This window comes from Heptranchias perlo, chromosome 22, assembly GCF_035084215.1.
Source record: "Heptranchias perlo isolate sHepPer1 chromosome 22, sHepPer1.hap1, whole genome shotgun sequence".
NCBI lineage: Eukaryota > Metazoa > Chordata > Chondrichthyes > Hexanchiformes > Hexanchidae > Heptranchias > Heptranchias perlo.
In genome coordinates, this window is record NC_090346.1 from 3,140,234 (window position 1) to 3,166,763 (window position 26,530).

Sequence of the window (26,530 nt, forward strand, 5' to 3'; positions counted from 1 at the left end):
TTCACTGCTGTGTATAAGGCACATTCAGTGCTGTGTATAAGGTAGTTTCACTGCTGTTTATAAGGGACATTCACTGCTGTTTGTAAGGAACATTCACTGTTGTTTATAAGGGACATTCACTGCTGCGTTTAAGGCACATTCACTGTTTTTTATAAGGGACATTCACTGCTGTGTATAAGGCACATTCACTGCTGCTTATGAGGGACTTTCTCTGCTGTGTATAAGGGACATTCACTGCTGTTTATAAGGAACATTCACTGCTGTTTATAAGGGACTTTCTCTGCTGTGTATAAGGGACATTCACTGCTGTTTATAAGGGACATTCACTGCTGTTTATAAGGAACATTCACTGCTGTTTATAAGGGAATTTCTCTGCTGTGTATAAGGGACATTCACTGCTGTTTATAAGGAACATTCACTGTTGTTTATAAGGGACATTCACTGCTGCGTTTAAGGCACATTCACTGTTTTTTATAAGGGACATTCACTGCTGTGTATAAGGCACATTCACTGCTGCTTATGAGGGACTTTCTCTGCTGTGTATGAGGGACATTCACTGCTGTTTATAAGGGACATTCACTGCTGTTTATAAGGAACATTCACTGCTGTTTATAAGGGACATTCACTGCTGCGTTTAAGGCACATTCACTGTTTTTTATAAGGGACATTCACTGCTGTGTATAAGGCACATTCACTGCTGCTTATGAGGGACTTTCTCTGCTGTGTATAAGGGACATTCACTGCTGTTTATAAGGAACATTCACTGCTGTGTATAAGGGACATTCACTGCTGTGTATAAGGGACATTCACTGCTGTTTATAAGGAACATTCACTGCTGTTTATAAGGGAATTTCTCTGCTGTGTATAAGGGACATTCACTGCTGTTTATAAGGAACATTCACTGTTGTTTATAAGGGACATTCACTGCTGCGTTTAAGGCACATTCACTGTTTTTTATAAGGAACATTCACTGCTGCTTATGAGGGACTTTTACTGCTCTTTATAAGGCACATTCACTGTTTTTTATAAGGGACATTCACTGCTGCGTATAAGTGACATTCACTGCTGCTTATAAGGGACTTTCACTGCTGTGTATAAGGGTCATTCACTGCTGTGTATAAGGGTCATTCACTGCTGTGTATAAGGGTCATTCACTGCTGTGTATAAGGGACATTCACTGCTGCTTATGAGGGACTTTCACTGCTGTGTATAAGGGTCATTCACTGCTGTGTATAAGGGACATTCACTGCTGCTTATGAGGGACTTTTACTCCTGTTTATAAGGCACATTCTCTGCTTTGTATAAGGGACATTCAGTGCTGTTTATAAATGAGTTTGACTGCTGTGTATAAGGCACATTCACTGCTTTCGATATGGCACATTCACTGCTGTTTATAAGGCACATTCACTGCTGTTTATAAGGGACTTTCACTGCTGTGTATAAGGCACATTGACTGTTGTTTATAAGGGACATTCACTGCTGCATATACAGCACATTCACTGCTGTGTATAAGGGACATTCACTGTTGTTTATAAGGGACATTCACTGCTGTGTATGAGGCACATTCACTGCTGTGTATAAGGGACATTCACTGCTGTGTATAAGGGACATTCACTGCTGTGTATAAGGGACATTCACTGCTGTGTATAAGGGATTTTCACTGCTGTGTATAAGGCACATTCACTGCTGTGTATAAGGGACATTCACTGCTGTGTATAAGGGACATTCACTGCTGTGTATAAGGCACATTCACTGTTGTTTATAAGGGCCATTCACTGCTGTGTATAAGGGACATTCACTGCTGTGTATAAGGGACATTCACTGCTGTGTATAAGGCACATTCACTGCTGTGTATAAGGCACATTCACTGTTGTTTATAAGGGACATTCACTGCTGTGTATAAGGTAGTTTCACTGCTGTTTATAAGGGACTTTCTCGGCTGTGTATAAGGGACATTCACTGCTGTTTATAAGGGAATTTCTCTGCTGTGTATAAGGGACATTCACTGCTGTTTATAAGGAACATTCACTGTTGTTTATAAGGGACATTCACTGCTGCGTTTAAGGCACATTCACTGTTTTTTATAAGGGACATTCACTGCTGTGTATAAGGCACATTCACTGCTGTTTATAAGGAACATTCACTGCTGCTTATGAGGGACTTTTACTGCTCTTTATAAGGCACATTCACTGTTTTTTATAAGGGACATTCACTGCTGTGTATAAGGGACATTCACTGCTGTGTATAAGGGATTTACACTGCTGTGTATAAGGGACATTCACTGCTGCTTATAAGGGACTTTCACTGCTGTGTGTAAGGGACATTCACTGCTGCTTACGAGGGACTTTTACTCCTGTTTGTAAGGCACATTCTCTGCTTTGTATAAGGGACATTCAGTGCTGTTTATAAATGAGTTTGACTGCTGTTTATAAGGCACATTCACTGCTGTGTACAAGGCACATTCATTGCTGTTTATAAAGGAGTTTTCCTGCTGTTTATAAGGGACATTCACTGCTGTGCAAAAGGCACATTCAGTGCTGTTTTTGAAGGACTTTGACTGCTGTTTTCAGGCACATTCACTGCTTTGTACGAGGTACAATCTCCGCTGTGTATAAGGTACATTCACTGCTGCTTATGAGGGACTTTTACTGCTGTTTATAAGGCACATTCACAGTTTTTTATAAGGGACATTCACTGCTGTGTATAAGGCACATTCACTGCTGTTTATAAGGAACATTCACTGCTGCTGATGAGGGACTTTTACTGCTGTTTATAAGGCACATTCACTGTTGTTTATAAGGGACATTCACTGCTGTGTATAAGGCACATTCACTTGTTTATTAGGGATTTTCACTGCTGTGTATAAGGCACATTCACTGCTGTGTATAAGGCACATTCACTGCTGTGTATAAGGCACATTCACTGTTGTTTATAAGGGACATTCACTGCTGTGTATGAGGCACATTCACTGCTGTTTATAAGGGACATTCACTGCTGTGTACAAGGGACATTCACTGCTGTGTATAAGGGATTTTCACTGCTGTGTATAAGGCACATTCACTGCTGTGTATAAGGCACATTCACTGTTGTTTATAAGGGACATTCACTACTGTTTATAAGGAACATTCACTGCTGTTTATAAGGGAATTTCTCTGCTGTGTATAAGGGACATTCACTGCTGTTTATAAGGAACATTCACTGTTGTTTATAAGGGACATTCACTGCTGCGTTTAAGGCACATTCACTGTTTTTTATAGGGAACATTCACTGCTGCTTATGAGGGACTTTTACTGCTCTTTATAAGGCACATTCACTGTTTTTTATAAGGGACATTCACTGCTGTGTATAAGTGACATTCACTGCTGCTTATAAGGGACTTTCACTGCTGTGTATAAGGGTCATTCACTGCTGTGTATAAGGGTCATTCACTGCTGTGTATAAGGGTCATTCACTGCTGTGTATAAGGGACATTCACTGCTGCTTATGAGGGACTTTCACTGCTGTGTATAAGGGTCATTCACTGCTGTGTATAAGGGACATTCACTGCTGCTTATGAGGGACTTTTACTCCTGTTTATAAGGCACATTCTCTGCTTTGTATAAGGGACATTCAGTGCTGTTTATAAATGAGTTTGACTGCTGTGTATAAGGCACATTCACTGCTTTCGATATGGCACATTCACTGCTGTTTATAAGGCACATTCACTGCTGTTTATAAGGGACTTTCACTGCTGTGTATAAGGCACATTGACTGTTGTTTATAAGGGACATTCACTGCTGCATATACAGCACATTCACTGCTGTGTATAAGGGACATTCACTGTTGTTTATAAGGGACATTCACTGCTGTGTATGAGGCACATTCACTGCTGTGTATAAGGGACATTCACTGCTGTGTATAAGGGACATTCACTGCTGTGTATAAGGGACATTCACTGCTGTGTATAAGGGATTTTCACTGCTGTGTATAAGGCACATTCACTGCTGTGTATAAGGGACATTCACTGCTGTGTATAAGGGACATTCACTGCTGTGTATAAGGCACATTCACTGTTGTTTATAAGGGCCATTCACTGCTGTGTATAAGGGACATTCACTGCTGTGTATAAGGGACATTCACTGCTGTGTATAAGGCACATTCACTGCTGTGTATAAGGCACATTCACTGTTGTTTATAAGGGACATTCACTGCTGTGTATAAGGTAGTTTCACTGCTGTTTATAAGGGACTTTCTCGGCTGTGTTTCAGGGACATTCACTGCTGTTTATAAGGAACATTCACTGTTTTTTATAAGGGACATTCACTGCTGTGTATAAGGCACATTCACTGCTGTTTATAAGGAACATTCACTGCTGCTTATGAGGGACTTTTACTGCTCTTTATAAGGCACATTCACTGTTTTTTATAAGGGACATTCACTGCTGTGTATAAGGGACATTCACTGCTGTGTATAAGGGATTTACACTGCTGTGTATAAGGGACATTCACTGCTGCTTATAAGGGACTTTCACTGCTGTGTGTAAGGGACATTCACTGCTGCTTACGAGGGACTTTTACTCCTGTTTGTAAGGCACATTCTCTGCTTTGTATAAGGGACATTCAGTGCTGTTTATAAATGAGTTTGACTGCTGTTTATAAGGCACATTCACTGCTGTGTACAAGGCACATTCATTGCTGTTTATAAAGGAGTTTTCCTGCTGTTTATAAGGGACATTCACTGCTGTGCAAAAGGCACATTCAGTGCTGTTTTTGAAGGACTTTGACTGCTGTTTTCAGGCACATTCACTGCTTTGTACGAGGTACAATCTCCGCTGTGTATAAGGTACATTCACTGCTGCTTATGAGGGACTTTTACTGCTGTTTATAAGGCACATTCACTGTTTTTTATAAGGGACATTCACTGCTGTGTATAAGGCACATTCACTGCTGTTTATAAGGAACATTCACTGCTGCTGATGAGGGACTTTTACTGCTGTTTATAAGGCACATTCACTGTTGTTTATAAGGGACATTCACTGCTGTGTATAAGGCACATTCACTTGTTTATTAGGGATTTTCACTGCTGTGTATAAGGCACATTCACTGCTGTGTATAAGGCACATTCACTGCTGTGTATAAGGCACATTCACTGTTGTTTATAAGGGACATTCACTGCTGTGTATGAGGCACATTCACTGCTGTTTATAAGGGACATTCACTGCTGTGTACAAGGGACATTCACTGCTGTGTATAAGGGATTTTCACTGCTGTGTATAAGGCACATTCACTGCTGTGTATAAGGCACATTCACTGTTGTTTATAAGGGACATTCACTACTGTTTATAAGGGACTTTCACTGCTTTTTATAAAGGACTTTCACTGCTGTTTATAAGGCACATTCACTGCTGTGTATAAGGCACATTCACTGCTGTTTATAAGGGACATTCACTGCTGTGTATAAGGGACTTTCACTGCTATGTATGAGGTACTTTCACTGTTGTTTATAACGGACATTCACTGCTGTGTATGAGGCACATTCACTGTTGTTTATAAGGGACCTTCACTGCTGTGTATAAGGGACTTTCACTGCTATGTATGAGGTACTTTCACTGTTGTTTATAAGGGACATTCACTGCTGTGTATAAGGCACATTCACTGTTGTTTATAAGGTATTTTCACTGATATGTATGAGGTACTTTCACTGCTGTGTATATGGCACATTCACTGCTGTGTATAGGCACATTCACTGTTGTTTATAAGGGACATTCACTGCTGTGTATAAGGCACATTCACTTGTTTATAAGGGATTTTCACTGCTGTGTATAAGGGATTTTCACTGCTGTTTATAAGGGACTTTCACTGCTGTGTATAAGGCACATTCAGTGCTGTTTATAAGGGACTTTCACTGCTGTGCACAAGGCACGTTCTGTGCTGTTTATAGGGGACTTTCACTGCTTATTATGAAGTACTTTCACTGCTGCGTATCAGGGACTTTCACTGCTCTGCATAAGGTACTTTCACTGCTGTGTATAAGGGACTTTCACTGCTTATTATGAAGTACTTTCACTGCTGTGTATAAGGTAGTTTCACTGCTGTTTATAAGGGAATTTCTCTGCTGTGTATAAGGCACATTCAGTGCTGTTTTTGAAGGACTTTGACTGCTGTTTTCAGGCACATTCACTGCTTTGTACGAGGTACAATCTCCGCTGTGTATAAGGTACATTCACTGCTGCTTATGAGGGACTTTTACTGCTGTTTATAAGGCACATTCACTGTTTTTTATAAGGCACATTCACTGCTGTGTATAAGGCACATTCACTGCTGTTTATAAGGAACATTCACTGCTGCTGATGAGGGACTTTTACTGCTGTTTATAAGGCACATTCACTGTTGTTTATAAGGGACATTCACTGCTGTGTATAAGGCACATTCACTTGTTTATTAGGGATTTTCACTGCTGTGTATAAGGCACATTCACTGCTGTGTATAAGGCACATTCACTGCTGTGTATAAGGCACATTCACTGTTGTTTATAAGGGACATTCACTGCTGTGTATGAGGCACATTCACTGCTGTTTATAAGGGACATTCACTGCTGTGTACAAGGGACATTCACTGCTGTGTATAAGGGATTTTCACTGCTGTGTATAAGGCACATTCACTGCTGTGTATAAGGCACATTCACTGTTGTTTATAAGGGACATTCACTACTGTTTATAAGGGACTTTCACTGCTTTTTATAAAGGACTTTCACTGCTGTTTATAAGGCACATTCACTGCTGTGTATAAGGCACATTCACTGCTGTTTATAAGGGACATTCACTGCTGTGTATAAGGGACTTTCACTGCTATGTATGAGGTACTTTCACTGTTGTTTATAACGGACATTCACTGCTGTGTATGAGGCACATTCACTGTTGTTTATAAGGGACCTTCACTGCTGTGTATAAGGGACTTTCACTGCTGTGTATAAGGCACATTCACTGTTGTTTATAAGGTATTTTCACTGATATGTATGAGGTACTTTCACTGCTGTGTATATGGCACATTCACTGCTGTGTATAGGCACATTCACTGTTGTTTATAAGGGACATTCACTGCTGTGTATAAGGCACATTCACTTGTTTATAAGGGATTTTCACTGCTGTGTATAAGGGATTTTCACTGCTGTTTATAAGGGACTTTCACTGCTGTGTATAAGGCACATTCAGTGCTGTTTATAAGGGACTTTCACTGCTGTGCACAAGGCACGTTCTGTGCTGTTTATAGGGGACTTTCACTGCTTATTATGAAGTACTTTCACTGCTGCGTATCAGGGACTTTCACTGCTCTGCATAAGGTACTTTCACTGCTGTGTATAAGGGACTTTCACTGCTTATTATGAAGTACTTTCACTGCTGCGTATAAGGGACTTTCACTGCTCTGCATAAGGTACTTTCACTGCTGTGTATAAGGGACTTTCACTGCTTATTATGAAGTACTTTCACTGCTGTGTATAAGGTAGTTTCACTGCTGTTTATAAGGGAATTTCTCTGCTGTGTATAAGGCACATTCACTGCTGTTTATAAGGCACATTCACTGCTGTGTATATGGGACTTTCACTGCTGTGTACAAGGGACTTTCACTGCTGGGTATAAGGGACTTTCACTGCTGGGTATAAGGCACATTCACTGCTGGGTATAAGGCACATTCGCTGCTGGGTATATGGGACTTTCACTGCTGTGTATGAGGGACTTTCATTGCTGTGTATAAGGGACATTCAGTGCTGTTTATAAAGGACATTCAGTGCTGTTTATAAAGGACTTTGACTGCTGTTTTCAGGCACATTCACTGCTTTGTACGAGGTACAATCTCCGCTGTGTATAAGGGACATTCACTGCTGTGTATAAGGGACATTCACTGCTGTGTATAATGGACATTCACTGCTGTGTATAAGGCACATTCACTGATGTGTATAAGGCACATTCACTGATGTGTATAAGGCACATTCAGTGCTGTTTATAAGGGACTTTCACTGCTGTGTGCAAGGCACATTCTGTCCTGTTTATAGGGGACTTTCACTGCTTATTATAAAGCACTTTCACTGCTGCGTATAAGGGACTTTCACTGCTCTGCATAAGGTACTTTCACTGCTGTGTATAAGGGACTTTCACTGCTTATTATGAAGTACTTTCACTGCTGCGTATAAGGGACTTTCACTGCTCTGCTTCAGGTACTTTCACTGCTGTGTATAAGGGACTTTCACTGCTTATTATGAAGTACTTTCACTGCTGTGTATAAGGTAGTTTCACTGCTGTTTATAAGGGAATTTCTCTGCTGTGTATAAGGCACATTCACTGCTGTTTATAAGGCACATTCACTGCTGTGTGTATGGGACTTTCACTGCTGTGTACAAGGGACTTTCACTGCTGGGTATAAGGCACATTCACTGCTGGGTATAAGGCACATTCGCTGCTGGGTATATGGGACTTTCACTGCTGTGTATGAGGGACGTTCACTGCTTTTTATAATGGACTTTCTCTGCTGTGCATCAGGCACATTCACTGGTGTGTATAAAGGACTTTCAGTGCTGTTTATAAGGGACATTCAGTGCTGTGTATAAGGGACTTTCAGTGCTGTCAATAAGGGAATTTCACTGCTGAGTATAAAGGACTTTCACTGCTGTGTATAAGGGACTTTCACTGCTTTGTATAAGGGACTTTCACTGCTTTGTATAAGGGACTTTCACTGCTGTGTATAAGGGACATTCACTGCTGTTTATAAGGGACTTTCACTGCTGTGTATAATGGACATTCACTGCTGTTTATAAGGGACTTTCACTGCTCTGTATAAGGCACATTCACTGCTGTGTACAAGGGAAATTCACTGCTGTGTATAAGGGACATTCAGTGCTGTTTATAAAGGACATTCAGTGCTATGTATAAAGGATTTAACTGCTGTGTATAAGGGACTTTTTTTGCTGTGCATAAGGCACATTCACTGCTCTGTATAAGGCACATTCACTGCTGTGTATAAGGGACTTTCACTGCTGTGTATGAGGGACTTTCACTGCTGTGTATAAGGGACATTCACTGCTGTTTATAATGGACTTTCTCTGCTGTGCATAAGAGACATTCACTGCTGTGTATGAGGGACTTTCACTGCTGTGTATAAGGCACATTCACTGCTGTGTATAAGGGACATTCACTGCTGTGTATAAGGGACATTCACGGCTGTGAAAAAGGCACATTCACTGCTGTTTATAAGGAACTTTCACTGCTGTGTAAAAGGCACATTCACTGCTGTGTATAAGGGACATTCACGGCTGTGAAAAAGGCACATTCACTGCTGTTTATAAGGGACTTTCACTGCTGTGTATAAGGCACATTCACTGCTGTGTATAAGGGACATTCACTGCTGTTCATAAGGGACATTCACTGCTGTGTCTGAGGGACATTCACTGCTGGTATAAGGGACATTCACTGCTGTTTCTTAGGGACTTTCACTTCTGTTTATAAGGCACATTCACTGCTGGGTATAAGGGACTTTCACTGCTGGGTATAAGGCACATTCACTGCTGTGTATAAGGCACATTCATTGCTGTTTATAAGGGACTTTCACTTCTGTGTAAAAGGCACATTCACTGCTGTGTATAAGGGACATTCACTGCTGTGTATAAGGGACATTCACTGCTGTGTATAAGGGACATTCACTGCTGTGTTTCAGGGACATTCATTGCTGTGTATAAGGGACTTTCACTGCTGTGTATAAGGGACATTCACTGCTTTTTATAATGGACTTTCTCTGCTGTGCATAAGGCACATTCACTGGTGTGTATAAGGGACATTCACTGCTGTTTATAAGGGACTTTCACTGCTTTGTATAAGGGACTTTCACTGCTTTGTATAAGGGACTTTCACTGCTGTGTATAAGGGACATTCACTGCTGTTTATAAGGGACTTTCACTGCTGTGCATAATGGACATTCACTGCTGTTTATAAGGGACTTTCACTGCTCTGTATAAGGCACATTCACTGCTGTGTACAAGGGACATTCACTGCTGTTTATAAGGGACATTCACTGCTTTGTTTCAGGCACATTCACTGCTGTTTATAAGGGACTTTCACTGCTGTGTATAATGGACATTCACCGCTGTTTATAAGGGACTTTCACTGCTCTATATAAGGCACATTCACTGCTGTGTACAAGGGAAATTCACTGCTGTGTTTCAGGCACATTCACTGCTGTTTATATGGCATATTGACTGCTGTGCATAAGGGACATTCGCTGCTGTGAAAAGGGACATTCACTGCTGTTTATAAGGGACTTTCACTTCTGTGCATAAGGGACATTCACTGCTGTTTATGAGGCACATTCACTGCTGTGTATAAGGGACTTTCACTGCTGTTCATAAGGGACATTCACTGTTGTTTATAAGGGACTTGCACTGCTGTTTATAAGGCACAGTCACTGCTCTGTATAAGGGACTTTCACTGCTGTTTATAAGGGACTTTCACTGCTGTGTATAAGGCACATTCACTGCTGTTTATAAGGAACTTTCACTGCTGTGTAAAAGGCACATTCAATGCTGTGTATGAGGGACATTCACTGCTGTTTATAAGGGACTTTCACTTCTGTTTATAAGGGACATACACTGCTGTGTTTTCAGGGACTTTCACTGCTGTATATAAGGGACTTTCACTGCTGGGTATAAGGCACATTCACTGCTGGGTATAAGGCACATTCACTGCTGGGTATAAGGCACATTCACTGCTGTGTATAAGGCACATTCACTGCTGTGTATAAAGGACTTTCAGTGCTGTTTATAAGGGACATTCACTGCTGTGTATAAGGGACTTTCACTGCTGTGTGTAAGAGACTTTCACTGCTGTGCACAAGGGACATTCACTGCTGTTTATAAGGGACTTGCACTGCTGTGTCTTAGGGACATTCACTGCTCTGCATAAGAGACCTTCACTGCTGTTTATAAGGCAGAGTCACTGCTGTTTATAAAGCACATTCACTGCTGTGTATAAGGGACATTCACTGCTGTGTTTCAGGGACTTTCAATGCTGTTTATAAGGAACTTTCACTGCTGTGTACAAGGGACTTTCAATGCTGTGTATAAGGGACTTTCACTGCTGTTTCTTAGGGACTTTCACTTCTGTTTATAAGGCACATTCACTGCTGGGTATAAGGGACTTTCACTGCTGGGTATAAGGCACATTCACTGCTGTGTATAAGGCACATTCACTGCTGTTTATAAGGGACTTTCACTGCTGTGTATAATGGACATTCACTGCTGTTTATAAGGGACTTTCACTGCTCTGTATAAGGCACATTCACTGCTGTGTACAAGGGAAATTCACTGCTGTGTATAAGGCACATTCGCTGCTGTGAAAAGGGTCATTCACTGCTGTTTATAAGGGACATTCACTGCTGTTTATAAGGGACATTCACTGCTGTGTATAAGGGACTTTCACTTCTGTGCATAAGGGACATTCACCGCTGTTTATGAGGCACATTCACTGCTGTGTATAAGGGACTTTCACTGCTGTTTATAAGGGACATTCACTGTTGTTTATAAGGGACATTCACTGCTCTGCATAAGAGACCTTCACTGCTGTTTATAAGGCACAGTCACTGCTCTGTTTCAGGGACTTTCACTGCTTTTTATGAGGGAAATTCACTGCTGTGTATAAGGCACATTCGCTGCTGTGAAAAGGGTCATTCACTGCTGTTTATAAGGGACATTCACTGCTGTGTATAAGGGACTTTCACTTCTGTGCATAAGGGACATTCACCGCTGTTTATGAGGCACATTCACTGCTGTGTATAAGGGACTTTCACTGCTGTTTATAAGGGACATTCACTGTTGTTTATAAGGGACTTTCACTGCTGGGTATAAGGCACATTCACTGCTGTGTATAAGGCACATTCACTGCTGTTTATAAGGGACTTTCACTGCTGTGTATAATGGACATTCACCGCTGTTTATAAGGGACTTTCACTGCTCTGTATAAGGCACGTTCACTGCTGTGTACAAGGGAAATTCACTGCTGTGTATAAGGCACATTCGCTGCTGTGAAAAGGGTCATTCACTGCTGTTTATAAGGGACATTCACTGCTGTGTATAAGGGACTTTCACTTCTGTGCATAAGGGACATTCACCGCTGTTTATGAGGCACATTCACTGCTGTGTATAAGGGACTTTCACTGTTGTTTATAAGGGACATTCACTGTTGTTTATAAGGGACTCGCACTGCTGTGTAAAAGGGACATTCACTGCTCTGCATAAGAGACCTTCACTGCTGTTTATAAGGCACAGTCACTGCGCTGTTTCAGGGACTTTCACTGCTTTTTATGAGGGACATTCACTGCTGTTTTTAAGGGACTTTCACTGCTCTGTATAAGGCACATTCACTGCTGTGTATAAGGGACATTCACTGCTGTGTATAAGGGACATTCACTGCTGTGTATAAGGGACATTCACTGCTGTGTATAAGGCACATTCACTGCTGTTTATAAGGAACTTTCACTGCTGTGTCAAAGGCACATTCACTGCTGTGTATAAGGGACTTTCACTGCTGTGTATAAGGGACATACACTGCTGTGTATAAGGCACATGCACTGCTGTGTGTAATGGACATTCACTGCTGTGTATAAGGCACATTCACTGCTGTGTATAAGGCACATTCACTGCTGTGTATAAGGCACATTCACTGCTGTGTATAAGGCACATTCACTGCTGTGTATAAGGCACATTCACTGCTGTGTATAAGGCACATTCACTGCTGTGTATAAGGCACATTCACTGCTGTGTATAAGGCACATTCACTGCTGTGTATAAGGCACATTCACTGCTGTGTATAAAGGACTTTCAGTGCTGTTTATAAGGGACTTTCAGTGCTGTCAATAAGGGAATTTCACTGCTGAGTACAAAAGAACTTTCACTGCTGTGTATAAGGGACTTTCACTGCTGTGTGTAAGATACGTTCACTGCTGTGTATAAGGGACATTCACTGCTGTTTATAAGGGACTTTCACTGCTGTGTATAAGGGACTTTCACTGCTGTGTGTAAGATACTTTCACTGCTGTGTATAACGGACATTCACTGCTGTTTATAAGGGACTTTCACTGCTGTGTATAATGGACATTCACTGCTGTGTACAAGGGAAATTCACTGCTGTGTATAAGGGACATTCACTGCTGTTTATAAGGGACTTTCACTGCTCTGTATAAGGCACATTCACTGCTGTGTACAAGGGACATTCACTGCTGTGTATAAGGGACATTCACTGCTGTGTATAATGCACATTCACTGCTGTTTATAAGGAACTTTCACTGCTGTGTAAAAGGCACATACACTGCTGTGTATAAGGCACATGCACTGCTGTGTATAATGGACATTCACTGCTGTGTATAATGGACTTTCACTGCTGTGAATAAGGCACATTCACTGCTGTGTATAAGGCACATGCACTGCTGTGTATAAGGCACATGTACTGCTGTGTATAAGGCACATTCACTGCTGTGTATAAGGCACATTCACTGCTGTGTATATGGGACTTTCACTGCTGTGTTTCAGGGACGTTCACTGCTGTGTATATGGGACTTTCACTGCTGTGTATAAGGGATATTCAGTGCTGGGTATAAGGCACATTCACTGCTGTGTATAAGGCACATGCACTGCTGTGTATAAGGCACATTCACTGCTGTGTATAAGGCACATACACTGCTGTGTATAAGGGACATGCACTGCTGTGTATAATGGACATTCACTGCTGTGTATAAGGGACTTTCACTGCTGGGTATAAGGCACATTCACTGCTGTGTATAAGGCACATGCACTGCTGTGTATAAGGCACATTCACTGCTGTGTATAAGGCACATTCACTGCTGTGTATATGGGACTTTCACTGCTGTGTTTCAGGGACGTTCACTGCTGTGTATATGGGACTTTCACTGCTGTGTATAAGGGATATTCAGTGCTGTGTATAAGGGACTTCCAGTGCTGTATAAAAGGGACTTTCACTGCTGCGTATGAGGGACTTTCACTGCTGGGTATAAGGCACATTCACTGCTGTGTATAAGGCACATGCACTGCTGTGTATAAGGCACATTCACTGCTGTGTATAAGGGACTTGCACTGCTCTGTATAAGGGACATTCACTGCTGTGTAAAAGGGACTTTCACTGCTGTGTATAAGGCACATGCACTGCTGTGTATAATGGACATTCACTGCTGTGTATAAGGGACTTTCACTGCTGGGTATAAGGCACATTCACTGCTGTGTATAAGGCACATGCACTGCTGTGTATAAGGCACATTCACTGCTGTGTACAAGGGACTTGCACTGCTCTGTATAAGGGACATTCACTGCTGTGTAAAAGGGACTTTCACTGCTGTGTAAAAGGGACTTTCACTGCTGTGTATAAGGGACATTCACTGCTGTTTATGAGACACATTCACTGCTGTGAAAATGGGACATTCACTGCTGTGTAAAAGGGACTTTCACTGCTGTGTAAAAGGGACTTTCACTGCTGTTTATAAGGGACTTTCACTGCTGTTTATGAGGGACTTTCACTGCTGTGTATAAGGCACATTCACTGCTGCTTCTCAGGGGACTTTCACTGCTGTGTAAAAAGCACATTCACTGCTGTTTATTCGGGACATCCACTGCTGTGTATAAGCCACATTCACTGCTGTGCATAAGGGACATTCACTGCTGTGTTAAAGGCACATTCACTGCTGTGTAAAAGGCACATTCACTGCTGTGTATAAGGGACTTTCACTGCTGTGTAAAAGGGACTTGCACTGCTGTGTATAAGGGACATTCACTGCTGTGTAAAAGGGACTTTCACTGCTGTGTATAAGGGACATTCACTGCTGTTTATGAGACACATTCACTGCTGTGAAAATGGGACATTCACTGCTGTTTATAAGGGACTTTCACTGCTGTTTATGAGGGACTTTCACTGCTGTGTATAAGGGAATTTCACTGTGGTGTAAAAAGCACATTCACTGCTGTTTATTCGGGACTTTAACTGCTGTGTCTCAGGTACATTTGCTGATGTGTATAAGGGACTTTCACTGCTGTTTATAAAGGACTTTCACTGCTGTGTATAAGGCACATTCACTGCAGTTTATAAGGGAAGTTTCACTGCTGTGTATTCGGCACATTCACTGCTGCTTTTAAGGGACATTCACTGCTGCTTATAAGGGACTTTCGCTTCTGTTTTTCAGCACATTCACTGCTGTGTGTAAGGGACATTCACTGCTGTGTAAAAGGCACATTCACTGCTGTTTATAAGGGACTTTCACTGCTGTGTATAAGGGACATTCACTGCTGTGCATAAGGGACATTCACGACTCTTGAAAAGGGACATTCACTGCTGTTTATAAGGGACCTTCACTGCTGTTTATAAGGCACATTCACTGCTGTGTATAAGGGACATTCACTGCTGTTTATAAGGGACTTTCACTGCTGTGTATAAGGCACATTCACTGCTGCTTATAAGGGACATTCACTGCTGCTTATAAGGGACTTTCGCTTCTATTTTTAAGCACATTCACTGCTGTGTATAAGGGACATTCACTGCTGTGTAAAAGGCACATTCACTGCTGTTTATAAGGGACATTCACTGCTGTGTAAAAAGCACATTCACTGGTGTTTATTAGGGACTTTCACTGCTTTGTCAAAGGCACATTCACTGCTGTTTATTTTGGACTTTCACTGCTGTGTATAAGGCACATTCACTGCTGTATATAAGGGACTTTCACTGCTGTGTATAAGGCACATTCACTGCTGTGTATAAGGGACTTTCACTACTCTTGAAAAGGGACTTTCACTGCTGTGAAAAAGGGACATTCACTGCTGTTGATAAGGGACATTCACTGCTGTTTATAAGGGACTTTCACTGCTGTGTTGAAGGCACATTCACTGCTGCTTTCAGGGACTTTCACTGCTGTTTATAAGGCACATTCACTGCTGTTTATTAGGGACTTTCACTGCTGCTTATGAGGCACATTCACTGCTGTTTATTTGGGACTTTCACTGCTTTGTCAAAGGCACATTCACTGCTGTTTATAAGGCACATTCACTGCTGTGTATAAGGGACATTCACTACTCTTGAAAAGGGACTTTCACTGCTGTGTGTGAGGGACTTTCACTGCTGTTTATAAGGGACTTTCACTGCTGTGTATAAGGCACATTCACTGCTGTGTAAAAAGCACATTCACTGCTGTTTATTCGGGACTTTCACTGCTTTGTCAAAGGCACATTCACTGCTGTTTATTTGGGTCTTTCACTGCTGTGTATAAGGCACATTCACTGCTATTTATAAGGGACTTTCACTGCTCTGTATAAGGGACATTCACTGCTGTTTTTAAGGCACATTCACTGCTGTGAAAAAGGCACATTCACTGCTGTGTATAAGGGACATTCACTGCTGTTTATGAGGGTTTTTCACTGCTGTGTGAAGGACATTCACTGCTGTGTATAAGGCACATTCACTGCTGTGTATAAGGCACATTCACTGCTGTGTATAAGGCACATTCACTGCTATGTAAAAGGCATATTTACTGCTGTTTATAAGGGACATTCACTGCTGTGTTTCAGGGACATTCACAGCTGTATAAAATGGACTTTCCCTTCTGTTTATAAAGCACATTCACTGCTGTGTATAAGGGACATTCACTGCTGTGTAAAAGGCACATTTACTGCTGTGTATAATGGACTTTCACTGCTGTGTGTCAGGTACATTCACTGCTGTTTATATGGGACTTTCACTGCTGTTTATAAGGGAGTTTCACTGCTGTGTATAAGGAACATTCACTGCTGTGAAAATGGGACTTTCACTGCTGTGTTTTAGGGACATTCACTGCTGTTTATGAGGGTTTTGCACTGCTGTGTGTAAAGGACATTCACTGCTGTGTATAAGGGACATTCACTGCTGTGTATAAGGGACATTCACTGCTGTGTATAAGGGACATTCACTGCTGTGTATAAGGGACATTCACTGCTGTGTATAAGGGACATTCACTGCTGTGTATAAGGGACATTCACTGCTGTGTATAAGGGACATTCACTGCTGTGTACAAGGGACATTCACTGCTGTGTACAAGGGACATTCACTGCTGTGTATAAGGCACATTCTCTGCTGTGTATAAGGCACATTCACTGCTGTGTATAAGGCACATTCACTGCTGTGTATAAGGCATATTTGCTGCTGTTTATAAGGGACTTTCAGCATTGATTGTAAGCAACACTGAAAACTGAGGAGCCACTTTCGGTCTTGCATTATACAAGCTGTTGCCGTGAGACTGACTCGTCAATAATCCCCAGATCTGGACAACTGTGAGACATCAGGAAACGTGAGCTTGGAAAGAGATCATTGCACTCTGACCAAATAGTTCATTTGCAAAAAAAACCAACTGATTTCCACATCACAAATGTGCCCTTTATCGGCTCTAACTGGCACTGATTTGTCAACTCTCCTCAATTCCTGCAAATTATCATAATGCTGGTTTGGGCTTGCAATGGGACAATGTGGGGAGACTCCATATAGCTTTACTTGACCTGGGAATGTTGGACTGTGAGCTGGTGCAAAAAGGAATGAAGTTCCATTCTAAACAAATACTTTTGAAGCCACACTGACATTGCAATAATTAATTTGCAACTTATGCAATATAGTTTCAATCTTGGTTTGCAAGTCTTTAGTCTCTTAGCTTTTTAATCACATTTATTACATATTTTATCATTCTCCCTCCCCCCAACCCACCCCATTATTTTTCGCTCCTTGAAGGCCATTCTTTTGGTGTGTGAACTTTGACAGTGAGGATTAACAGTCGATCCAAGCCCAGTGCTATCCTCACCTGAGGTCCACAGGTGAGCACTTTCCAGCAGAGGTCACGCAAAAGTGATCAGGAGTGTAAAACATGGCTATCCTTTTACCTCCCTCACATAAGAACACTCAGGCTAATTATACCACTCGCACTGCTACCCCAGCTGAGAAGGGCTTCCGAGAAACCAAAGGTTGAAACATTGATCCTCCAGGGGTGTAGATTCAGGACCGGGTCACCACAGCATTTACCCACTGAGTCATCAGCACAGCCACATCTGTATATAATTGTTTTGCGTCTAATTCACATCTATCACACCTCAAAGTGTTACACTTTGAACCATTGTACTTTGTCACATGTGCCAATTATGTGTCCTATTTGCACCAGTTTGGCTAAAATGTCATATTTCTAAAACAACAGCAAATCACAACAGAATAATCTTTAAAAAAGATGTAAAAAGACAAAAAGAAAGCCAATCATTTCCTGCTGGTTGCTCCTGACCTTCTTAGCCAGGTCCCACCCCAAGGAGAAGAGATGGGGATTTACGATAGTTCCCAATCTAGAGACAAACTTATCTCACCAACAACAATTAGCTTTTAATTGACCTCACTATGTGCCTATTTTTAGCACTTCCCCAATGAACCCTTAAAGGGACAGGCCAGATTAAACGCAGATCCACCTTAACAACTAAACATCAATACTAAATGTCACAATGATGGTCCAGAAACCTGACCGCCTATAAGCAATGACATGGGAGGTCAACTAGTTTAAAATTAAATAAAACACAGTTCATAGCCCAACCAAAAGCAAGTCAATGTGATCTAACTCCATATACCCGCCTTAGCCCCATATACCTTAATACCTTTGGTTAACAAAACTCTATCAATCTTATATTTTAAAATAACAATTGAGCTAACATCAGATGCCATTTGCAGAAGAGAGTTCCAAACTTCTCCCACCCTTTGCGTGTAGAAGTGTTTCCTGACTTCACTCCTGAAAGTCCTGGCTCTAATTTTTAGACTCTTTCCCCTAGTCCTAGACTCCACAACCAGTGGAAATAGTTTCTCTCTATCTACCCTATCAGTTCCCCTTGATATCTTGAAAACTTCAATCAAATCACCCCTTAATCTTCCAAATTCCAGGGAATACAACTCTAGTTTGTGTAATCTCTCCTCGTAATTTAACCCTTGGAGTCCAGGTATCATTCTAGTAAATCTACGGTGCTCTCCCTTCAAGGCCAATATATCCTTCCTAAAGTGCGGTGCTAAGAGCTGAACACAGTAGTCCAGGTGAGGTCTAACCAGGGCTTTGTATAGCTGTAGCATAATTCTATCCTCTTGTATTCTAGTCCTCATGAGATAGATGACCAGATAATCTGTTTTAGTGATGTTGACTGAGGGGTAAATATTTGCCAGCACACCAAGAGAACTCCCCTGCTCTTCTTCAAATAGTGTAATTGGATCTTTTACATCCACTTGAGAAGGCAGACAGGGCCTCAGTTTAACATCTCATCGAAAAGGCAGCACCTCTAACAGTGCAGCACTCTCTCAATATTACACTATTGGATTACGTGCTCCAGTCTCTGGGGTGGGGCTTGAACCTACAACCTTCTGACCCACTGGCAAAGTGCTACCTCTGAGCCAAGGCTGGTACTCTTTGAATGTCAGCATTACTTCATCCAAGCCAAGCCAGAGGAGGGAGGAACAATCATCACATGCCACCTAAAGACCAGGTACAGAACAGTATTGTTGGTGGCACAGGATTAGGACATAAAAGAGAGGAGAAAGTAACCAAAAAGCAATAGGATTTCAAACTGGAAGTCAAGAACCAATGGAGCCAGTGAGTGGGTCCCAGGAGATCCATAAGTTTATGGGGTGAGCATCGCACACATAGCAAGCACGGTGTCTAAAGAGCTTTTCTTTATTGCTGTGTTGGTGTTAGCCTTGGCTCAATGGTAGCATTATTGCCTCTGTCAGAAGGTTATGGATTCAAGCCCCACTGCAGAGGTTTGAGCTCCTAATCTGGACTAACACTTCAGTGCAGTACTGAGGAAGTGCTCCACTGTCAGATGTGGTGGGGAAAAATTAGATAAAGCCTATTATTGGGTGTAGGAAGCTCAATCCGCTATTAACCTACGCCCAATGGGCCCCATGCAGGCAGGATGAGGCTTTCGACCGGCCTGAGGACTTACCTACAAGCAGCGTTGGAAATCAGCGTTGACACGAGGATTCGATGCAATTCGCACTTTCCACCAGCAAGGGGAGCCCCAATCTCTTAAAGGAAGGATGTGTCTTAAAATCTCTTAAAGGTAGTTGGTACCTGTTATTTGCTAAAAATAACAGTCCACTGCCAGCACGGAATCTGAACAGAGATCAGACATCACAGGTGCAGGTCCCGTCCCTATGTTTACACACTGATGAGTTATGTTAAAACATTGATTAAAGGTTGTGCAGTACAAAATCCCACATCCTCCAATCTGCACACCAGACCTCACCAATCTGCCAACCTGAGTTGGTACCAGGCCTGTGAGAGTGCGTGCACCAAGGTTCTCTGCTGATGCATTAGAAACCTTGGTGCAAGAGGTGGACAGAAGGAGGGACATCCTATATCCACAGGGGGGCAAGAGGCCCCCCAGACATATACTCCAGAGGCAGTGTGAGGCAGCGTGAGGCAGCGGGGGACGAAGTCAATACCAGGCTCATAGCGCCACGAAAATGGATGCAGTGCAGGAAGAAGTTCAATGCTTTGACACGAGTGGTCAAGGTGAGTGAGGTCAACTGTCAAGTGGTGTCTCCTACCAACTACACCACTAGCCGCATCCACTGCTCCACACACTACACGCCTCATCACCCACAAACCAACAAACACCTTCCATCAGTACTCAACTCTGTCAATCAGATGCTTCCTCTCTCCAATACACATTACCACCGTTGCAAGCCGCCCATCCACAACTCACAGGTCACACACGCTGGCAGCTATTCAACCATGACAGGCACATCACCCATATACAGTGGTATTTAGCCCCTTGAGCCTGGTCTGCCATTCAGTGAGATCATGGCTGATCTGTGACCTAATTCCATAAACCTGCCTTAGCCCCATATCCCTTAATACCCTTAGTTCACAGAAATCTATCAATCTCAGAATTAACATTCACAAGTGAGCTAGCATCAGCTGCTATTTGCAGAAGAGTGTTCCAAACATCGCCCAATCTTTGTGTGTAGAAGCGTTTCCTAACTTCACTCCTGCACGTCCTGGCTCTAAATGTTAGGCTATGTCCCCTAGTCCTAGTATTCAAGTATAGGAAACCTCTAAAAACAAATGTATTGGCAGCCAGAAGCAATAATCCAGCCACTAACCTGTAAATCCTGCATGATCCCTTTAAATAGTGCTGGTAGTGGGTCTTCCAGGCACACTAAGACACGTTCAGATGGTCATGGTTAAGACTGTACATTGAGTTGAGGGTTAAGTTCCAAAATGGCGTCTATCACTTTAAATCAGCGATGCACACTGATTGTATCCATTTTCTCCTTACTTTACATGCTTCCAGCATTTGATATTTGTGCATGCGCTAACTCCTATACCAAGATGGTGTCCGGCCCGCATCATGCTGGAAACGTGCGTGCGCAGCCAAGATGCCATCTTGGATGTTCGAGAGGCTGCGCAGCGCCGAAACAACGGGGACTACACAGCCCAATTTCTAGCCTGGTGTCTTTTAGATGAGATGTTAAACAAAGGGGCTGTTTTCGCGCTCAGGTGTACATACAACATCCCAAACACTATTTGAGGAAGAGCAATCCACATCACTAAAACAGATTATATGGTCATTCATCTCATTGCTTCTGTGGGACCTTGTGTGCAAATTGGCTGCTGCTTTACTCTATAACAGTGACTACACTTTAAAAATACTTCATTGGCTGTGAAGCACTTTAGGACATCCTGAGGTCATGAAAAGTGCAATATAATTGCAAGTTCATTCTATATTATTTCTCTATTTGCTGATTTACTAGCACATCATTTTTATTGGATAGATTGGACTCTGACAATATATTGAAGATTGTCACACTCTGTAACCAGGGGACAAGGGCTCGAGCATAGAAGAGGGAAGGTGCAGATTAGATTTAACTAGTTTATGCAAAGGGTGGTGAAAGTCTGGAATGGCTAGCCCAGGAAAACAGTGGAAGCAGATATTGTGGAAAATGTTACAGGAGAACTGTGCAGGTATTTAAGAGAGTGAGCAATTGAGGGGGATTCCTTTTTGAGACCAGACAAGTGGACTGCAGAGTCTATTTGGGTCCTGCACTTTCCTATGCAAAATGGAAAGAAAGAAAAGAAAGAACTTGCATTGATATAGTGCCTTTCACAAGCTCAGGGCGTTCCAAAGCACTTTACAGCCAATGAAGTTTTTCTTTTGAAGTGTAGTCACTGTTGTAATGTAGGAAACACAGCAGCCAATTTGCACACAGCAAGATCCCACAGTGTGATAATTGATCAGATACTCTGTTTTTGGTGGTGTTGGTTGAGGGATAAATATTGGCCAGGACACCGGGGAGAACTCCCCTGCTCTTCTTCGAAATAGTGCTGTGGGATCTTTTACGTCCACACGAGAGGGCAGACAGGACCTCGGTTTCATCTGAAAGATGGAAAGTATTCAACATCAACATCGAGCCTTGCTTTTCCCAATACAAAACTTCAGTAAACAAGAGTTACTAATAACTGTAATCAAATCTTGAAGAACATCACAAATTATCTTTATGATAGCATGTAGCATGCACCTAGTGTTTCCTCGCATATTTTTAGTGCTGTGCCTTGAGACAGGGGAGATCAACACAATAACTACAATTATTGTGATGCTGTCCCTGCTTTGAAAAGGCATCAGTGCACGCAGGGCTTTTCACACGCTCACAACAGGCGTGTCATACTTATTATTATGATGATGATTATTCACCCCTCTCCCCTCCAGGTATATCCTGCATATTATTGGTTAATGTCGGTCATCTACACATTATATTTGTCATTATTTTCTCCCAAAAAATGTCAGATGAGGTTTTTGGCAGATCACTGCAGTTCTTTGGCTTGGTGCAGTGTGCTATATTCATCCACTATCTGTTTCGATAATTTCTCTATGCATGCAAAATGGTTTTTATTACCATATTTTCAAAGCAGGGGTGCGAGTCTTTTTAGTAAGGCTTATTTTGGACAAGGAATATATTCATGTGACCCTTCTCATCTCCAGTAAGAAATGAAGTAAAGATTTAGGATGATGTTACCTTGTTTAAGCCAAAAATATTAAGAAGCAATGTAACTCCTTTGCAATGAAAGGTTAACTGCCATTGTAACCAAGAGTTAGAACTGATTCGAAGGAATGTGTGAGCATTAAACAGAATTGTTTGTTTCTTTCTCCAAGTTCCTGAGAAGTAGAAACTGGATAGAGTTTGCAAACAACAGCCAATTGAAACTGACAATCCACGTTACCACAAGAAAGATGAAGAGAGCCCAACAATTGCAATTTTAATCTCCGAGGTACCAAATGCTGAACAAGTTTAAAATAATATAGAATGAAGTGATTTAATCCTTTCACCAAGTCTTCACTCCCAAAATTTCTGACTGCAACCTACACACAATTCCCAGTTGTGATTGTGTAAAATTACACAAATTTTCAGTGTCATCTTTTCATAATTAATTGGATAGTTATTTTAATTTTGCTTGGCTATAAAAGACAGCTTTAACAATAATTATTAAAATTAGGCAGTCTGACTATAACCTGGTGTTGTGCGACTTCTTACATTTGACTAATTGTAGTTACTAGATGTTAACAATGATGTTTGTCAAGGCTCATCCAACCCAATATTAAATGGAGGACCAGGAGTCAATAGAAGAAAGTCTTAACAACATGTCTTCCTCCAGACAGCAGTAACTCTTTGAGAACGGGTTTCATTAATGTCTTTCAATAATATAGTCTGACTGTGTAACACTGTGAAAGACATCAAATTACTCGGTTTGTTAAAAGAATTCTATTTGTTAGTTGTTGTTGTAGAATGGTGAGTCGGTGGATCGGTCCTATTTATAGTATAACTGGGAGAGTGGGGAGAATGATGAACTAATCGATCGGTTCTATTTATAGTATAACTGGGAGAGTGGGGAGAATGATGAACTAATCGAATGGTTCTATTTGTAGTATAACTGCGAGAGTAGAGGTGAAATGGTGAACTGGATGATTGATACCTGTATGAGGTAAAGATGGCATGGTATATAAACTTTACATAAATTCTAAAAATGCGTTACAACCTTAAAACACTCTCCTGTAAAGCTTACCAAATAATTTGGTCATGATGGTTGAGAATCTCAATGAGCATGTATTGTTTATGGAGAAAGCAAGACCAGCATTGTGGATGGGAATCTGACTGTTACATCATTATTGAAGGGATATGGAGTCACAATCCTCATTCCAGGTGTTAACCTTTCCATAGATTGGGAAAAGCAGACTAGCAACTGTCAGAAAGGTGGTGAATTTCTTGAGTGTGTCCGGGATAGTTTTCTACAGCAGTATGTCCTAGAGGCAACAAGGGGGAAAGCCATACTAGATTTAGTAATGAGTAACGAACCAGATTTAGTTAACAGCTTAACTGTGCGTGAACATCTATCCAATAGCGATCATAACATGATTGAGTTCAATGTAGTGTTTGAAAGGGAAAATAGTGAATCAGCTGCTAAGATTCTAGACTTGGGTAAGGCCGACTTCAAGGGGATGAGACAGAGACTGTCCACAGTAAACTGGGCAAATCTGTTAATGGGTAAAACGACTGATGATCAGTGGGAAATGTTTAAAGATACATTTAACGTGATACAGAATCGGTTTATACCCCTGAGGGGCAAGAACTCTACTTGGCAAACAGCCATGGACAACTAAAGAGGTAAGGGACAGTATAAGACAGAAGGAAAGGGCATACAAAAAGGCAAAAAATGACACAGATCCTGACAAATGGGAAAGATACAAAGATCAACAAAGGGACACAAAACAAATAGTAAGGGCTACAAAAAGAGAGTATGAAAAGAAACTCGCAAGGGATATCAAAACCAATACGAAGAACTTTTATAGTTATATTAGGAAAAAGAGGGTGGTCAGGAGCTGTGTTGGCCCCTTAAAAACTGAAAGTGGGGATATTGTCATTGACAATGGGGAAATGGCAGACATGTTGAATAATTACGTTGCGTCAGTATTTGCAGTAGAAAAAGAGGATAGCATGCCGGAAATCCCAAGAAAACTAATATTGAATCGGGGACAGGGAATCAATAAAATTAACATAAATAAAGCAACAGTAATGAAGAAAATAATAGCACCAAAGAGTGACAAATCCCCAGGACCAGATGGTTTCCATCCCAGGGTTTTAAAGGAAGTAGGTGAACACATTGCAGATGCCCTAACTATAATCTTTCAAAGTTCTCTAGATTCAGGAACTGTCCCTTTAGATTGGAAAACTGCACATGTCACTCCGCTTTTTAAGAAAGGAGAGAGAGGGAAACCAGGGAATTATAGACCAGTTAGCCTAACATCTGTTGTGGGGAAAATGCTGGAGTCTATAATTAAGGATAGGGTGACTGAACACCTCGAATTTTCAGTTAATCAGAGAGAGCCAGCATGGATTTGTAAAAGGTAGGTCGTGCCTGACAAACCTGATTGAATTTTTGAAGAGGAGACTAAAGTAGTGGACAGGGGAATGTCAATGGATGTTATTTATATGGAGTTCCAGAAGGCATTTGATAAAGTCCCACATAAGAGACTGTTAGCTAAGATAGAAGCCCATGGAATCGAGGGAAAAGTACGGACTTGGTTAGGAAGTTGGCTGAGCGAAAGGCGACAGAGAGTAGGGATAATGGGAAGGTACTCACATTGGCAGGATGTGACTAGTGGAGTCCTGCAGGGATCTGCCTTGGGGCCTCAATTATTCACAATATTTATTAACGACTTAGATGAAGGCATAGAAAGTCTCATATCTAAGTTTGCCAATGACACAAAGATTGGTGGCATTGTAAGCAGTGCAGATGAAAACATTAAATTACAAAGGGGTATTGATAGATTAGGTGAATGGGCAAAACTGTGGCAAATGGAATTCAATGTAGACAAATGTGATCAAAAAAGGATAGAACAGGGTACTTTCTAAATGGTAAAAAGTTAAAAACAGTGGATGTCCAAAGGGACTTAGCGGTTCAGGTACATAGATCATTGAAGTGTCATGAACAGGTGCAGAAAATAATCAATAAGGCTAATGGAATGCTGGCCTTTATATCTAGAGGACTAGAGTACAAGGGGGCAGAAGTTATGCTGCAGCTATACAAAACCCTGGTTAGACCGCACCTGGAGTACTGTGAGCAGTTCTGGGCACCGCACCTTCGGAAGGACATATTGGCCTTGGAGGGAGTGCAGCGTAGGTTTACTAGAATGAAACCCGGACTTCAAGGGTTAAGTTACGAGGAGAGATTACACAAATTGTGGTTGTATTCTCTAGAGTTTCGAAGGTCAAGGGGTGATCTGATCGAAGTTTATAAGATATTAAGGGGAACAGATAGGGTGGATAGAGAGAAACTATTTCTGCTGGTTGGGGATTCTAGGGGTAGGGGGCACAGTCTAAAAATTAGAGGCAGACCTTTCAGGAGTGAGATTAGAAAACATTTCTACACACAAAGGGTGGTAGAAGTTTGGAACTCTCTTCCGCAAATGGCAATTGATACTA